This window comes from Protopterus annectens, chromosome 2.part2 (assembly GCF_019279795.1).
Source record: "Protopterus annectens isolate FY-2018-M chromosome 2.part2, PAN1.0, whole genome shotgun sequence".
NCBI lineage: Eukaryota > Metazoa > Chordata > Ceratodontiformes > Protopteridae > Protopterus > Protopterus annectens.
In genome coordinates, this window is record NC_056730.1 from 905,418,302 (window position 1) to 905,437,437 (window position 19,136).

Below are 19,136 nucleotides of genomic sequence, written 5' to 3' on the forward strand. Positions count from 1 at the left end.
GCCCAGTCCACCCCCTCCAGGGGACATCAGTTGGCAGGGTTCCAGGGTCTGTTCCATAGTGGGCTCCACAGACGTGGGATGTGTTACATCACCTTGAGGACCCAGTACACATTCACAGGGTCCACATGCTCCTCCTGCTCAGCCTCCAGGCCAGGCACCTTCGGGACATTGGACTGCTGTTGTGAGCAGCAGTGGGTGGGAGGCTTGTTCCCATTGTGTCCATTTTGGGGCCCATGAGGCTTCCACATCACAGACCATACACACCATCCAGGGTGTTTACCCACCATATGCATCACATACCACCCCTGTAGGCTGTCCTCTATATCTATCAACCCGGACCACCTCCACAACTATACCTGCCATACTTCCCCATATTCCCATTCCCTACTTCACAGACAATGGCAATGTGGTCCCAACAAGGGGTTCACATGTGACATACCCATCCATGTTGCACACACTGACAGCTGTATATATCTTTCAGTATTGCTATGTGTGTTGTTCCCTCATAAATAGCATGCAGCACTGTGGTGGTATTATAGGGGACATGTATTTACATACATATATGTGTGTGTGTTTGTATATATGTAGACATGTGCATATAGGTATATATCTATATATGTGTAGATATATATGATGTATGTATATATATATATATATATATATATATATATATGTTTATATATATGTCTACATATGGTATCTGAATATCTGTGGACATACATGTATATATATATATATATATATATATATATATATATATATATATATATGTGTGTGTGTGTACATATATACATACCTATATACGGGGTACATTCAGACATCAGGTCCACAATCTCAGAACACCTTCCTGCACAGGCTGCACTGTTCTGCCTTGCTACAACACAGACGGGTGTCACATATGGACACAACCTATTATTAGGAGGGTATATGTAGGGCCAGATTGCAGGTAACCCTATTACACACCTATGGCATTCCAGCATGCTACAATACAGGTTAACCTGAGCATCCTGCGAGTGGTGGGCTGTGGAACCCACATGTCCATTATTATGTTATTACGTCCACCACCAGCTATTGGCCACAGTAATATACATGCTTCCCATTACACAACACGCACTATGATGGCTTACATCTTATCAGTCAGTGCTACTCTGCACAGCTGATGGGTATGGCCCACTACCCACAGGGACAGACTCTATTGTCTTTAGCAGTTATTCAGCTGAACATCATTACAACAATAACACCGGATGACACATATAAATCATTCCACATCATCTATTCCATTATTATGGACCATGTACTACAGTCAATTACATGCATATATACTTGACATACCTGTTGTGGGAATGATGTCTCTTCTGGATAGTTTGCTGGATGGATGTTTCTTTATTTTTGTTGTGATTGCCTTTCACTCTCTCTCTCTCTCTCTCTCTCTCTCTAGGTCTCTCTCAAGTAAATGGATTGAGCTGCTTTGAAAAGATTGCAGCATTGCTTTTGGAGGTGATGCACATGATCAGGTGATGACCTCTACATCAATCAGTGTCCTCCACTTGCTACCTGCATGCAGCATGCCGAGTAGTACTTCCAATTACCACTGTCATGGCAACCCACTACTATAAATCCCTACATCATGTGGGCATGGTCCCTTTACCTTTCCTGTATGGTGGACATCCTTCCTGTGTGTGGGCAGCAGTGTTACAGACAGCAGGTAGCAGCACCTCTTACAAGAGAACTTGCAAACCAGGCTAGCTACATATTTGTATGAGGTTCCAGAATTACAGACAGAGTGTAAATAGTGTTGTATGCATTTTATAGCACCAGTGTTACAGGGTTTTTGTGTACATACTAATTTAACATGGAATGCAGTCTGTCTGCATAGCTCTCAACTGTGGGCCTATCTGCTTGATGGGCAGAGGTGTGCCTGTTATGTTTTGTCTGTTCACCACACAGATCTTGTATCAGATATATCACTGGCAGTTTGTGTGTTGAGTGTTATCAGTACATGTCTACATCCATTTGTGTTTCTAACTTCATATTCCTGACTAAGGGTATGTTGCAGACTATCCTGTAACACCAGTGACTTGCTTAGTGTATGACAACACTATTTCACATATGGGCTTGTGTTCCAGCCTCTGTCCTCCACCTACATACCAGGCTTTGTCCATATGACATGTTATCAGGAGTATGTCAAGCTGCCATTCCTGCCATAATTCCACTGCTGTTGTGGCCCCCACTCATATTGTGTGGTTGGGTCCATATATGTGTGGGCTTCATCTACACAATACATGTGTGTCCTTAAGCACTCCAAAGGTTAGTGTATGTAACAGTGGTATATGGCCTTGTATGTCAATCTAGGGGAGGGGGGTGCACCATAACTAACCTAGGCTGTTACAACATCTGGGGGCATCAGGGGGTAAGCTCCCTTAAGGTATCTGGATGTACATTACCATACAATTCACCTTGGGTAAATGCAGGCCTACTGCTTTCTGCCATACAGACTGTTCTGTTTGTCAGTGTGATTGTGATGATGTCAGTTATGCCTTGTTATGTAACAGATACATCCCATTGTGTCAACTGAGGTCTTTACCTCCCTAGGGATTGTGTACAGAGTGTAGATAGAGTCTCCTGGACTATATGTCTGCATTACTTATGGTTGATTGATTGTTATCCTGTGACCCAGTCTGTCTTTACTGTTGTACTACTTGAAGGCCTTGGCCTGGACAGCAACATATGTAAACCTTTCCAGAATACTGTATTAATTTATCTGTTTGACAGTTGCATTAGTCTGTTTATATGTATGTCAGAGTCTAAACAGCTATATGACATGGCATATACAACTGTAATAGTACACAAATAAAGCTTTCACGTGTATGCAAACCTGTGTGTGTTGTTATATCCTTTGACCTCTCTGTGGGTATATATTGCAGGCAACAATTGTCATTTGTATGGGTGGCTCATACAGTGTCCAGTTGGTAAGGTGGCAACTGTAAGCATAGTGGCTGTTCCATGTTGTGTGCACCTTCTACATATGTATCTTCCTATACATATCCCTGTGTGTGTATGTGTAGTTACATATATGTGTGTGTATATATATATCTATATATATATATATATATATATATATATATATATATATATATATATATATATATATATATATATATATATATATATACATATATATATATATATATATATATATATATATATATATATATATATATATATATATATATTTATATATATCTATAAATATGGATATATGTTTCTGCATATATGTGTCTGTGTATATGTATCTTAGGAATTTTGATTGCTTTCACATTGTACATTCCCTATGGTAGCCAGACTGTACTGCATGATATGTTACTGATACCAGCCTGACATCATACAGGTGGGATGGAGTACTGTTAACATATTGTGCCTATGTTGTGTCAGGTCCTGGTTATGGGATTTGCAACAGTTGATATTGTATTGCAGGGCAGACGTGTTTGGCTGTGGGGGGATATCTATACGTAGAAGACATATGTTGCTTGGGCCCCCTCGCCCCCAAATGGTTCATGTGGACATATAAGATTCTGTTATGTTCTCTTTTATATCTATAGATATATGTCTGTATATATAAATATATATATATATATATATATATATATATATATATATATATATATATATATGCTTACATATATATAGACATATATAGCTATAGATGTATGCATATGTGTATATATATATATATATATATATATGTGTGTGTGTGTGTGTGTGTGTGTGTGTATGTGTGTGTATTTATATATACATGTATATATATATATATATATATATATATATATATATATATATATATATATATATATAGGTTTATAGGTTCATAGGTTCATACTAGGCTATCTGCCCTAGGGCATTTATAAGCCTAGCCAGAATGTGTTTGGCTTTCGCCACCCATTTTAAATTTATTTTGCTATGCCCTTTTTCGAGGTTAGTATACTGTGCCTCTGTCTAACAGTGACACAGAAGTGATACCTGGGCTAAACCTACGATCTCCCATCCACTCATCAAGATTCCTCTTGAAGAGAGTCAATGAGGGACTCTGCCTAACCTGGACTGGGATTTTATTCCAGAGTGAAGGGAGCCTCTGGGTTATGAATCTGTCCCTCCAGCATGTCCTATTTATTTCAGTGCTGAGGTTCAAGTCTCTCGACCATGTAGCTCGATGGGATTTGGATTTTCTGAGGTGCAGCATGTCCATTAATTCTGGGTTGTACATGGCTTTATACGTCTTGCACAGATCGCCTCTGAACAGGCGGTATGCCACTGAGTAGAGCTGGAGTTTCTTTAACCGGGCAGCATATGGCATCTGTTTGAGCCCTTTGATCCGATTGGTGAGGTACTTTTGGGGTCTTTCCAGTTGCTGCAGGTGTCTGGTAAGGTACATCCCAAAAGGGGCATTGTACTCAATTATGGGCCTGATGAGGGATGAGTAAAGAGGCACGATGACCTCCCCTGATCTAGATGTGAATCCCTTCATGATTAGGTGGGCTATATAAAATGTTTTTCTAACCATTTTGGCCATGTGGTTCTCAAATGAGAGATTGCTATCAACTTGGGTCCCCAGGTCCCTAATTACTTCTTCTGTACTTAATGGATTACCACCTATGGATTACCAGAGTCGATTATGGTGCCCAGTTTGCAGTCATCTGCGAACTTGGTCAGCCACAGTCCTTCCGTGTTGGCCTGTACCTCCGAGAAATATATACCGAACAAGAGAGGTCCCAGGACTGAGCCTTGTGGGACACCACTTGTAACTGGTTTGGAGTCTGACATGGCTCCAGCAATTCTAACCATGTGGGTTCTGTCCTTGAGCCAGTTTGCAATCCATCTAGTGACATAGGGGTTTATATTTAAGCTGGTGAGCTTATCTATAATGCCCGAGTGGGGTATTGTATCGAAGGCTTTTCCGAGGTCCAAGTAGGCTGTGTGGACCACCTTCCCCTCGTCAATGGCCTTGGTGACTGTTTCAAAGAAATCAACCAGGTTTAAGAGGCAGGATCTGCCCTTAACAAAGCCGAACTGGGTAGGATCCAGTGTCTGTAGGTCCCCAATATCTTTATTTATGAGGTCCATGATGATCCTTTCCATTGCTTTGCAGACCAAGCTAGTCAGGCTTATGGGGCGATAGTTTCCAGGATCCGTTGAGGCACCACCTTTATGGAGAGGGACCACTGTTGCTGTATGCCACTCTTTGGGCACATATCCTGTAGTAAGGCTGAGATTGAACAGTAGTTTTATGTTTGGGTTTAGCTCTTCTTGGAGTTCATGTAGGACGCAGCCCGGGATATATATATATATATATATATATATATATATATATATATATATATATATATATATATATATATATATATATATATAGATATGTTATATCTATTTAGATATAAATATATATACTCACACACATACATCTACATGTTTAAATACATTTCCTGTACAGCTGAATGACTGGGCTGGATGATATGTTTGTGAAAACATCAGGGTTATATATACCTGATATGGTGTAGTAGTAAATCACTTTGGCTGTGGTGTGCAGGGTCCTGGGTTCGAGCCTTGCAAAGGCTGTTTATTTTGTTGCTGGGCAGAACAAGGGCCATTGGATACAGAATGACTAAGGCACTTTTAAGCAGTTGTAAGCGGGTTTGCGCGGAGGTAAGCACTGCTAGCTTCCAGTTACAGTTTCTTGTACTGACTTAGCTTCTCAATTGCTTAACCTTTGTAGGCATTGCTTACCCCATGCAAACAAACTTAAACCCACTTACTGCTGCTTAAAAGTGCTTACTCACGCTTACCCTGTGCTAATTTCTTTAAAAGAAAATAAAAAAAGGTTGATAGGAAAGTGGTGAAAAAGGGGCACAAAGAAGAAAAGACAGTAGGGAAAATAGCTAGGGATGTGCAGGGATGGTGTAGGGAAGGTCCAGGGCTGGCCATTTCTTGTACAGCAACAGCTGTGCATATACACTGAATTTGGAAGTAGATTTGGACACTCAACCCCCTAAGAGAGGGGTGAGGACAACAATAATATGATGTGATGCCAATTAGACCAGATTACATGTGTCCAGTGTACATGTGTGCAAAATGGACAGCTATGTATGGGGCGAGATTTTTTTTAGGAACAGATTGCCCTTTTTTTTCAGGGGAGAGTGGGATGTTGGGGAAGGATAGCAGGTATATTTGGGGAGGTAGTTTGGGTAGGTAAACAAGACAAACAAGATGCATACAGGGGTGGTATATGACACATGTGGGGTGTAAACACCTTGATGGGGAGGGGTGTTGGGAAATCGGAAGCCCATGAGCCCCCCTACTGGAAACAGTGGGACTGAGGTCCCTACCCATGGGCAGTCACCACTGCACCTTCACAGCCCCGAAGGTGGCTGTGCTGGGGGGCTGAGTTGGAGAGCCAGGCCAACCCTCTAGTCACAACATGTGGCCCTCGAGCTGGCATAGCAGATCTCCAAACTGCTGATTGAGCTCACTATGCACCACAACCTGGACCTGGCGATGGGTGACAGGTTCCTCTATGGTACGCACCCACTCACGGGGGGGTGAGACCCATTCCCTGAGCCAGTTCCACCTGAAGGTGGTGCAGGACCAACAGACGAGGAGGTCCCGGGTTGGGCTCCAGATGTTCTGGTGCCCGGTTGCATGACCAGCTGAGTTGGGACAGGTGGGTCTGCTGGGACCCGCATTCCCATATGTGCTATGGTCTTTATGTTTTATCAGCATATGTGGGTTAGTAATAGTCAACACATTCCAGGATTAGGTATAACAGCATGCATAGATATTCCCATTAACCCAGACACCAGATATAGAACTGCTGCATAGCAAACAAAACACATGCATATATGGGACCACAGTGGTAATTACAACAGCATGCAGGTACATTGATGGCACCATGCCACCAATGTTGGAGTATTTCAACATTGCACATTGATAGAAACAGATTTAAATAATTATCAAACAATAAGACATATATCCCAACATTACACTGAAGTCATCACTTACCAACTGAGTTGGGTAATTAGTTTATTGTTGTAGATATGGTGGCGGGGAGAGAAAGATGTCAATTAACAACTAGTATATTCCTGTAGTTCGCATTACTTTCCTAGTCAGTGCTGTTATCTGTACCTTACAAGTATTACTACACTACCCTATTGCCTTAGTTTGGACAGTGATATGGCTGTCGACAACTATATACATGAACTGATTTTACCTGCAGTATACACCTCTTACCTGGTATACCTGTAGAGGAATTGTTTATTAACACTAACTAACTGTTTCTACACATACTTCCAGATTCCAGGTTGATGTCATGCACATACCTGTCCATCTCTTTTTACACAGACTATGGCCATGTCTTAACCACATGCAGGTGAACATATGTAGACTATTGTCCTCTTCAACCTTTAGTGACTTACAGCACTCTTATACAGAATTTCTTAGACAGTTATATTATGTAGCACAGTGTGGGTGACAGTGATGAGTGATACCTTATTATTCAGAGCAACTGCAATACTCACAATGCCATACAATACCAGAGTAAACAGTACCAGTACAGGGTATCAATCTTTTATTTCTAGGCACAGTGTTTGTATCTGACAGACCTGTGGGAGCAATGGTTTTTAGCAGTACCTGAATGTTGCCACACAAATTACCAGAATCCACATTAGTAGTATGCACATACCTCTCATTCTGTTACTGTACACACTCTTGTCACAGCTTAACAACATGGAGGTGTAGATTGGACATACTTGGGACTTATTACTCTCATAACATTTTGGGGAGTTGCTGGTGTGGCAGGTTTGTTCTTATAGATGTGTAACAATCAGCTGTATTTTCTGTTTGCTGCCTAAACATCTGGGATCATCCCACTGATTTCCCAGGGGGACAGGCAGCAGATATGGGCCAATATACTGGACATTCTGGACATATCTGTACAGTTGTGGGGTATGACTCTGTATGCAGCCTACTTCCACTCACAGGATTCAGACCATGGCTGTGTCTGCTAACACTAAAACACTGTCCATCACAGTTGTGTGTGCTATATAGATATTGCTGTATATCTATTATGTTATTTCTGTGTATAATTCTCCTGTGGTTTTACATTCTGACCTTGTATTACATCACTCTTATACAAGACTTCCTAGACAGTTATATTATGTAGCACAGTGTTGGTGACAGTGATGAGTAATACCTTATTATTCAGAGCAACTGCAACAATAACAATGCCATACAATACCAAAGTAAACAGTACCAGTACAGGGTATCAATCTTTTATTTCTGGGCACAGTGGTCATATCTGATGGACCTGTGGGAGCAGTGTTTGTTAGCACTACCTGAATGTTACCACACAAAGTACCAGATTTCACATTAGTGTTATGTACTTACATATCACTCTGTTATTGTATACACTCTGGCCACAACTTGACAACATGGGGGTGTAGATGGGACATACTTGGCTTATATTCTATAGTAAGTCCTGCGGTTCCAGAGACATGAACACTTGTTTAAAATGTAAAGATATAATTTGACTTTATCAAAAAGCTTAGTCTCCATCCTTTGGAAGTTACCTTGCAAACCTCCAGAGGTGCATTGGAAAGAATTAATGAATTCCTCAGTATCAGACAATCTAATACTTTTACCAGGATAAAAAGGTAAAGCTAGATCACATAACAAAGTTGGCTAGGGGTATAATAATACCTTCCTCCAACAATCTTGATGTAAAACCATTCAATAACCAAGCACCTTCCTTTTTAAAACTGTGAAGTACTATTAGTCATACTTAAATTGAACAAACATTAAACAGTACACAGCTTAACTATCTACATCTATCCAAATCATATTACCAGCAACCATAGAAACCTATGAAAATATTCTATTCTGGGTGATAAAAAACATAAAACAGTATGTACATATGCTGAGAGACACAAATATAGATTGCTCCATTAGCAAAGTGAATCTCTAAAAACATGTCCTATCCAACAATAAATCTGTACTACCTGACAGAAGTAGTAACCAGAATAGATAAAGTATGTCAAAAGAAAAGTACTCTAGACGGAACAGTAATCAAAAACACAGAGCAAGCTTGAAAAGTAGGTACCCTCATTCTCTGACTCAAGTAATGTCTCTTACCCAACTAGCATCCTATGTCCATAAGACAAAAATACCACAAAACATCTCATGCATATGGACAATGTCAATGAAAATGTATTCAAAGGATACATTTGACTCCCTATGACAGCAATGTGAGTGGCACATTCTCAAATATCTTCCTCTGGGTGAAGTATTGAACTATTTTAAGATAGCATTTGTACATAACTTAAAAAGTGCTTAACTCCAGTCAGTAAAATGAAAATCAAAACATCTTCTGCTATTTGTTTAAACTTAGAAACTGCAAGACTTATGAGATAAAGGATGCCAAGAAAACATGGAAAGTGCAATATATACAGACAGCCCTCCAAACATACAGAATCAAAACAAAAAAAAAATGTCAAAACCTTAGTAAGACTAACAAAAGAAAAACCTTTTCCATAAAGTGCAAACATCAACTCAAAGAACCCTAGACTATTCGGGGATAATATTAACAAGGTCATTAGTCCAAGCAATAAAGTACAACCAAGCCTAGTGCCAGATGAAACAAGTTGCATCATCACCTGAAAACTGGGCAACAATTTTATACAGTCACTTTACTTGTGTAACAACAGGACTTATTTTAATAATAAGAGTACACCAGTGCTAAATAAATGCCACTTTAACAGAATATCAGTACCTACTAAACTAATAAAAAAGCTTCTATACAGACTAAATCCAATCCTTCTAGTCAATGAACAACTATCAGCAGAGTACCTGAAAGGTACTGTAAATACAATAACATACACGACAACCATTCTCTTCAGCAGATCAGTCGCAGCACTATTTTATCATTTGCAGATAACTAAACCATAACATGTTCTGCCAAATCGCTTAGTTACAGCTTCTGATTTAAACCAGACATGTTAATATTTTACCAATGAATCCATGTTTAACTTAACTTATTTTATCAAGCACTCAGGTATGAAGTGGAGTGTTTGGAACTACAACAGTTTGTCTAGCACATTCCTGTAGTGCATGGTTTGAATCTCTCAGCTTTAATTGGTCTTTTATTTGTACTCCTGGGCTGCTCCTGAAAAGGGACACTTTTGTCGAGCTACTGTCCGTGGCTGTTAACAAATGCATTATACATTTGTCTTTTAAAGTCCTGTAATATTTACATAGCCACTAATTATGGCTTCCCTATATGGTATTTGACAATCCCAGCAAGTCTCTTGTAGTTTAATCGGTTGCCAGATGTATTTTCAATATATGTGAGTTTCAAGGGAAGACGGGTCTACTGTTGTACATGCTAAGTCTGCAATGTGAGTATATTTTGTCTTGTTTTGTTTTGTTTACCAAATGGCGGTCAGTGTTTTTCCTGTAAAATCTAAAATAAATATTAAATTAAATCCAAATTTCTGATCAGGACAAAGCAGTTAGATCTTGCTGATCTTGAATTGCTGTACTGAGATTATATTCATCTTTCTACTGAAGCAAAAATGTTTTTGTGCAGTTCTCCAACTTCTGTCATATTGTTAGCTATGATGTGATTTGTTATACTGTAACATCCTTACACTTCATCTAAACCAAAATCTTTGAGCATGACACATCTAGTTATTGTCTATGTTTTGCATATCACTACAATATGTAAAATATGCAAATACATAATTAGACTGTGGCATTCATTTTTTCATAGGGGAAACATAGGAAAATTGGGAAAATGGTTGTGCAAATTTAACAATGGATTGTAGGTGAATTACAACTATGCATTCTAATTGGAGCTATACATTCTATATTTTATACTTTATTGTTTTATTTTTGTATTATTTTCAGATGTCTTACATGCCCAACCAGGTAGCTATGGTGACCGTATTCCTCCCCTGCAAGAAAGGAAACCTATAGCCTCCACTTTTTGTTTGTAGATAATGAGAGTGGAACCAGAGATGCACATAGTTGTAAAGTGAAATGAGAAAGAATTGTTGAATAATATATCATACAATGCAATAATTTATTAAGATGCAGCATGTATACTAGAAATACATTAGCTAGTATTCAGAAGTCGGCACAAAATACAATATGAAATGAATGGAACAGATGAGTGTGTCTACTAATGTTTGAACTTCACAAAACTCATGCTTGTACAGCACTAAACATTGCTAGATCATAAAACCACTGCACTTAGCTATTAGTATTTAGAAATCAGCACATAATAAACTCGAACATGGAAGGAAAACATGACTATGTCTATTTTTTTTTCCATAATAAATTTTTATTGATATATATTTTCCAAATACAATAAAATCACACACATAATTCACTACTATTACTATCAAAACTATATACAATATCTACACAAAATGCTTCCATATAAAAATCGTCATTATTCCAAAAAAGAAAACACCAGGGAAGAAAAAAACAAAGCCAAAACATTTGTAGAAGTATTTTGCGTCCATACATATCATACATGTTTTCAAAACATTGTTTCCTCCACATATACATCCAAACTTTAATATATTCCTAATAACAGTATTATGCTAATATAATGTTAAAAACCTTTTCCCATGTTTTTGGGTTATTAATATTTTTATTACTTTGCTTCAGGAGTAATTTATGTGCTAATATATGCTTTATAGCCACAAGCTTGAAATTATCCCATGATGTCTTGTCTGGTTCTAACCAATTTGTAGCTATATATAACTTCATCAGCAAAAAAATATTCATACATATTATAGTTTGTGACCTAGAGAGCTTTCTTGGAGGAACAAGTAGAATCATAAATTCCCATGATAACATTGAACTTTGATAACCCATCTTTTGTAGTTGTGTTCTAAGAGAGTTCCAAAGTTTATATATACACTTGCAGCTCCAGAACATATGAAGAAGATCCGCCGTTTGATTTGTGCAATATGGACAAGTTGGAGAATTCCTAGGATTAAATTTATGTAACCTAAGACGAGTATAATAAGCATTATTCCAAATCATCAACTGCGTATACATCAACTTTTGAAAAGAGACCGCTTTTATTGCTAAATTAATTGCTTTTAATACCTGATTATCTGCTACTGTCATTTTGTTTACCCAATACCCTGACAACAGAATTTTATCCTGGAATTTTAAATCTTTAATTAATTTATTTGTTGTTGTTATAAATTTGCCACAATTCAGAGCATTTATCCACAATTCCGACTACCGGTTTAAAGTTTTCAAAATGACTCAGAACAAGTTCTCTGATTTGTCTCATGACAACCATATAACTCTTAGGAAGATTCAGTTCCTGTCTAACTTGCGAAGCCGATAAATTAAATTTATTAAAAACATCAATCAGAGTCAAATTAACTATTAATGGGAATTTACTAAGATCAATCAACTGATTATTTAGTTTAAAATTGGGATTCCTATGGAAAGGCTGAAAAACCATCATATATTGTAACAAGTCTACTGATTGGAATAAATTTTGCAAAGATGACACATATGTTTTTAAGTGGTCCATAATCCCATACTTTATCAAACTACTTTTATCCAAAAAGGGTAAAGCTTTAGGATTTATGTTCCGATCTAGAATATGCTTGTAATTCAAGACCACCCAAGTTGGTATCCACTTTGTACTAATTACCTCGTAATTAGCAATTCTTAAATACCTGTTGGCGTTCACAATTAAATAGTATACTTCAAAATTCGGTAACTCAAGTCCTCCTCTACTCTTCGGGGTCATTAATTTCTCATACGATATTCTAGTTTTCTTTGGCTCCCAAATAAATTTAGCTAGATCTTTATGAATTTGTTTAAAAACTGTCTTTGAAATTGATACTTGAGCAGACCTAAAGATATACAACATTCGTGGTAATATATTCATTTTCACTATTGATACTTTTGCCAATACCGGTATTCTTAAATTCCTCCATCTGCCACAATCAGCTACTATTAGTTCCCATACTCATTTAATATTATTACTATAAAAGTCCTTATTATCCGTAGAGAAGCTAATACCCAAATATTTGACATTTTCTTTACATGATATCTTCCCCACCAGGGACATTAATGAAAAAGGTTTAGGGGTTCTTAATGAGAAAATACTAGTTTTCTCCAAATTAATTTTGTAATTAGAGACTTCTGAAAATTCGTTTATAACATTTAATATCTTTTCACTATCAGAAATTGGGGTTGTACAATAAATAATAAGATCATCAGCAAATGCCGACATTAATAATTTATTCCTATAAAGTATTGGTGCATTATGATACAAATTTTGCTTAATATATAAAAATAGAGGTTCTAAATAAAGGTTAAACAATAAGGGGGACAAAGGGCAACCCTGCCGTGTACCATTTTTAATCTGTATTTTTTTAGAATAACTCCTATTAATATATAACGTAGTATACGGACTACTATATAATATTTGTAGTATCTGAATAAATTCCTGTGGCATATTGAAATAAGGTAACACATCAAACAAAAAGTTTATATCCACTCTATCAAATACTTTCTGAGCATCTATTATAAGGGCATAAATATTAGAGTTGTTTTGTTTAGCATACATCATCATATTATGTAGTGTAAGTGTGTTATCACTAGTTTGTCTAGTTGCCATAAATCCAGCCTGTTCCTTAGAAATTAAATGGATCATAATCTTTTTTAATCTACATGCTATAATGGTAGTTAGAATTTTCATATCCACATTTATTAATGCTATTGGCCTGTAATTATCCGGGCTTTGGGGGTCTGAATTAGCTTTATGTATAAAGATTGTTTTTGACGCATTAAGGTGAGGGTCACTAATTTTATTTCTGATTATGTAGTTAAATACATGAGACAATATTTTACCAAAACTATCAGCAAACTCTTTATAAAATTCAACTGTCAAACCATCAGGACCTGGTGACTTATGTATTTTCATATGTTGAATTACATATACTATTTCCTCTGGAGATATAGGTTTAATCAGATCACCTTGCAGACTCTCTTCTAATTTTGGAAAATTAATTTTTTGCAAGAATCTTTTATTCTGTTTATGTATAGACCTATCAATTTGGCCCTCATAAACCTTGGTATAGATTTTTTCGAAAATATCAATAATATCCTCAGTTTTAGAATACACTGTGTCATTGCATTGTATTTCCGAAATATGTACAGTTGTTTTCGATTGATTTATAATCCTTGCCAATGCTTTTGACGGTATTTGAACATTATTGGCATATTTCACTAAACACCTATGCTCCTGAAGTGTTACTCTACTATTATGCAGCAAGAAGAGATCCCTTTGACATTTCAACATTTCCTTCTCTGTTTGAGCATTAAAATTCTGAATCAGTTCTTTCTCAAGTAGCTTCACTTTTGTTTCTAATTTTTGAATATCATTGTTTTGCCTTTTCTTATAATATGAGACTTTTTGCAAAAGAAATCCTCTAATTTGAGATTTAGCTGCTGCCCATTCAATATCAGGAGTATGTTCCTGAAGCTTCATCCTATCTGTTAAACCTTTCAGATATTTTACAATTCCATCTATTATATCCTTTTTATTTAACAGATTTGGATTAAGTGACCAATTGTAACCTCTATGCATTCTTGTATCTTTTAAATCTTTAGAAAACCTTAACGAAATTTTTGAGTGATCTGATAGATATTGAGTATGTATAACCACTACTGGTTCCAAATTAATTAATGCTTTGGATATCAAGAAAAAATCTATCCTAGACCACATTTTGTGGCATGGTGAATAGAAGGTATACTTAATTGCATTATTAATATTATGTGCATAACAAAAGGGGTCATATAATTGAAAATCTTCCTTGAAGTCATTTAATGCTATCCCGGCCTGCTTATTAAATGCTCTTTGTGGACAAGACCTATCCAACATTGGATTTTGATAGGTATTCCAATCCACCCACAATAAAATAATAACCATCATACTGTGTTAAGATTGGATATAATGATGTTATGAAACTTTGTTGGTCATTACATGGTGCATATATATTCAAAAGTAAAAGAGGTTTATCAAACGCATTATCCGATAAAATAACATAACACCATCGCCCATTTTGATCCACTTTAGAGTCTAAAATCTTGTCTTTGTATTGAGTTTTAATAATTATGGCTACTCCAGCACTGTTTGTCTTACCTTCTGATGCCACTACCGCTCTGATCCAGTTCTTTTTCCTAATATCATCCCACTGATCATTTAACAAGTGTGTTTCATGTAAAAATGCAAACAGTGCTTTGTCCTGTAGCAATATGTGTAGTAACAGCTTCCTCTTCTTCAAGTTCTGGAGCCCTTTAATGTTCCATGAGTCTAATTCCCACATTGACAGGTCTAATTATCCAATAATAGTATAAGAGGGAAATTGTCCAATGGATATGTATTAACTGCATACTAAACATAATCTGGAAGCATTTCCTACATCCCGTCCCCAGCCAGTGCCTACCCACTTTACCCCTGGACCAGGACTTATATAGGTCTTGTATGTGAAAAAACATGAACAAGGTTAAAAACACAAACATATTTAAAAGTTTCATGTAATAAAACTTAAAACATTTCCTAAACTTACAACCTATATATTCTAACTTAGCTACTACAAAGTCTAAACTAAACATTCCCTAACAAACACTGCTATTGCTCTACAGCTTATGTTCCAACTATTAATTAAGCAAATCTCCATTGTAAGGTATTATTACCATTTAAAGAAAAATTTTAATATATTGACTAGCTACTTATACCTACCCCAAATACCTCTTTTGTTACAATCATTATTTATATACCACTTTTATTGAGAGAGAGAAAGAAAGAAAAAAAAAACAAAAAAAACAGACAAAAAAAAAAAACGTAAATGCATCCCACATTATAATTCTGTGCCATACACAGTGCCTGCAACTACCAATTATCAAAGTTTTGCAGTTGCATGCTTTAGTTCCCAACTATACTAACATTAGTTGTCTGATTAACACCACTCAATAGCCACTATTTACCTATTTATATTCATATATACAGTGCTATACCTTGCACTCACTGCAGATATTGTAAAAATATAATTTGGTTCAAAACTATAAGCATAAGGAAAAAGAAACAGGAAAAACAGATGTTATTATGTGCTTCACGTACACATTCTAATGTTATTTACTTGTTATAAAAAGCATTAACACATTATGTCAGTTCTTTTCAGCTTCTCAAACCAGGAAACCATCAGTAATACTCGTGACGGGGGACCGCTTTCACAGCCGGACCACAGGAAGTGTTACATCGAAATCCACACTCTCAGCTGCATTCAAGAGATTTCCTGTTTACCACTCGATGAAAATAGTTCGTAGAGGTCATAAAAGTTTGGAAAACGGCCAGCAGACCCTCGGATTATCGCAAACAAACAGTTTTATTGCTTTTACAGAGGCCTAAACGACTTAAGCAGGGAACAAAGGATTACCTAAGCCTCGAAGTATAGTACATACTGGATCTGACCGCAGGAGCATGCCAGTCTCAACGAAAGTTTCTTTCAGCCCTCTGATGCAGGTAAAACTTTAAAAACCTTCAGAAACACTCTCTTTGCCTCGTTTTTAGAAGAAATAGAGTATTTAATCCCATCCACCATAAATGTAAGCACATTAGGATATTTCATCTGGAATTTAATTTGCTTGTCAATCAGAAATTTACAATATGCAGATAAAGACTGCCTAGCTTGCCTTACTTGTAGTGGTAAATCCTGAGCCAGAGATATTTTATTATTTTTCCACATAACAAAGCCACCATTCTTTTTTGCAGTAAAAAGTATTTTGCTAACATCTTGAAAGTTCAATATCTTAGCATATACAGGTCTAGGCATATTAGAAGCTTGTACCTCTCTCAGTGCTCTGTGTGCCCTTTCGATAACAATTTGTTTCACTCCATCAGCATCATTTAACAAAACTTCAAGTATTTGTGTTATACTTGGTATTAGCTCTGCATACTGAATGTTTTCAGGGATCCCTCTAACAATAATATTATTTCTCCTAGACCTCGCTTCTAAATCAGTAAGTTTGCTTTGCATGGCTTGTAACTCCACATCATATACCTTTGTTTTCTTCTCCAGCAAGTCTATTTTGTCCTCCGTTTCTGAAATTCTAGCCTCTGTTTTCTCCATTCTCTGAAGCAGCTGATTACATGAAACTCCAAAAGTTTGTATTTGAGTAGTCAAGTCCTTTAAAGCTTCTTGTATAGGCAACAAAGCATGTTTGATATCGTCCATGTTCAGTGGCTGATCAGTTTTAGATCTAGTCTCTGGTTTCTGTTGTTCCTGCTGTCTAGTAATTCTTTGTTTTTTCGCACTCCCATCCTTTACTGGTGACTGTAATTCCGACAGTTTTGTTTTGGTAGTAGTTGTTTCCATGCTTTTTCCTTCTTGTGACATTTTCCTTTCCCCAAGCTGACAGGTAAAATGAAGAATGCACACAGTCCTTTGTTTATTTCTCTCTTCAGAGCTAGCTAATCACTTGGAATCCTGATAGATAAATACTTTTTTTTCCACTTTTTTTCCTGGTTATAGATTAATTAAGTGTAGATGCATCTTTTTTGTCTTTAATTTGATGTTCAAACCTCTTGGTATCGACTCAGGTTACAGATTTTTCTCAGGTTTATTGAGGAGCTGCAGGTCAGCAGTGTTTACAGAATGGCAGCCATCTTTGAATCTGAGATGACTATGTCTATTAATATGCTTCCTACAGAGCTGCTAGAGGGTGAGAAAGTCATTACACTTGGCTAGTATTCAGAAAGCAGAACACAATAAAGCATGAAATCAAAGGAAGAGAAAGAGTGTTTCTATTATTGTTTGAACTTTGCCTCTCTCAGGTGCATTCTCCAGGGCTTCCAGCAGTTATGTCATAAAATCATTGCAGAAGTACAACTTTCAGAACTAGCACAAAATTGTTTGTGTCTTTTGGCTTTTCCCGGTTAGGGGTCACCACAGCGGAAATCCGGTCCGCTAATGATTGGCAGTAGATTTTTACATGCTGGTTTGCCAGGCCTAATGCACAACCTTCAACGAAGGAATGCCCATTCACGCATGTCGCCACACAGAAGACGCTCTAACTGAGAATCGAACGGGCAAACTAGCACAAAATAAACTAAGTAAAAGGAACATAAAACCATGTTGACTAATTTTTAGCCTTTCTTTACTTGTATGCTTTCTAGGGTGTAATGCCAGTCATCATCGTCATCATCGTCATCATCATCATCATCATCACTAACACCCTTTTTTACATTTCCTACATGGTCACATCAATTGTCACTGTCTCCTTCTATTCAATGGTACCTTCTTTGACAGTCATGCTTAACTATTATGGGTCTTCTCTTACACCGTCTGTACCATCATATTATCTACTTCCAAGTCCTGTCCTGTCAGTGAACCTATATTGAGTGAATTATTTCATGTTTAGCAGGTTGATTAATTTTACATCCAGCATATAGTCAACAGAGCTATTCCAGGTAATCCAAGCTGGGCAACTGCACACCAGCTAGTCAATAACTTATTGACACAGGGCTGCTTGGCTTTCTGGTGGGTGCACACTGGCCAGTTGGAGCATGTAGACCTTTCCTATCATTAGCAAGAGTTTCTGGAGTAGGTTGCAATTGAGCTGGTCTTCATAGGTTCATAAGTTAATAAGAGGTTACTAGGCTAATGGTCCTAGGGCCTTTACAAGCCTAGCCTTGCAAAAAACATGTACCATAGTTAGGTGGTCATTGCTAGCAGAGTGCATCTATGATCAGCACTGACTGCACATGCCCATGATGGACATGAGTGCCATGCCCAGGATAAATTTACAGTTACCCATCCAATTGTCAAGGTTGTGCTTAAATAGGGTCATTGAGGAACACTGCTTCACTTGAAGTGGGAAGTTATATGAGAGAAGAAGCAGTCTGTGAGAGATATATCTGTCTCTCCCACATGTTCTGTTAATGTTATAAACTAGGTTGAGATCCCTGGAGTGAGTGAGTCTTGTCCCATTTGATTTGTGGGTGTGCTGCATTTCCATTAGGGCAGGGTCCAAGACTGCTCTGTAGG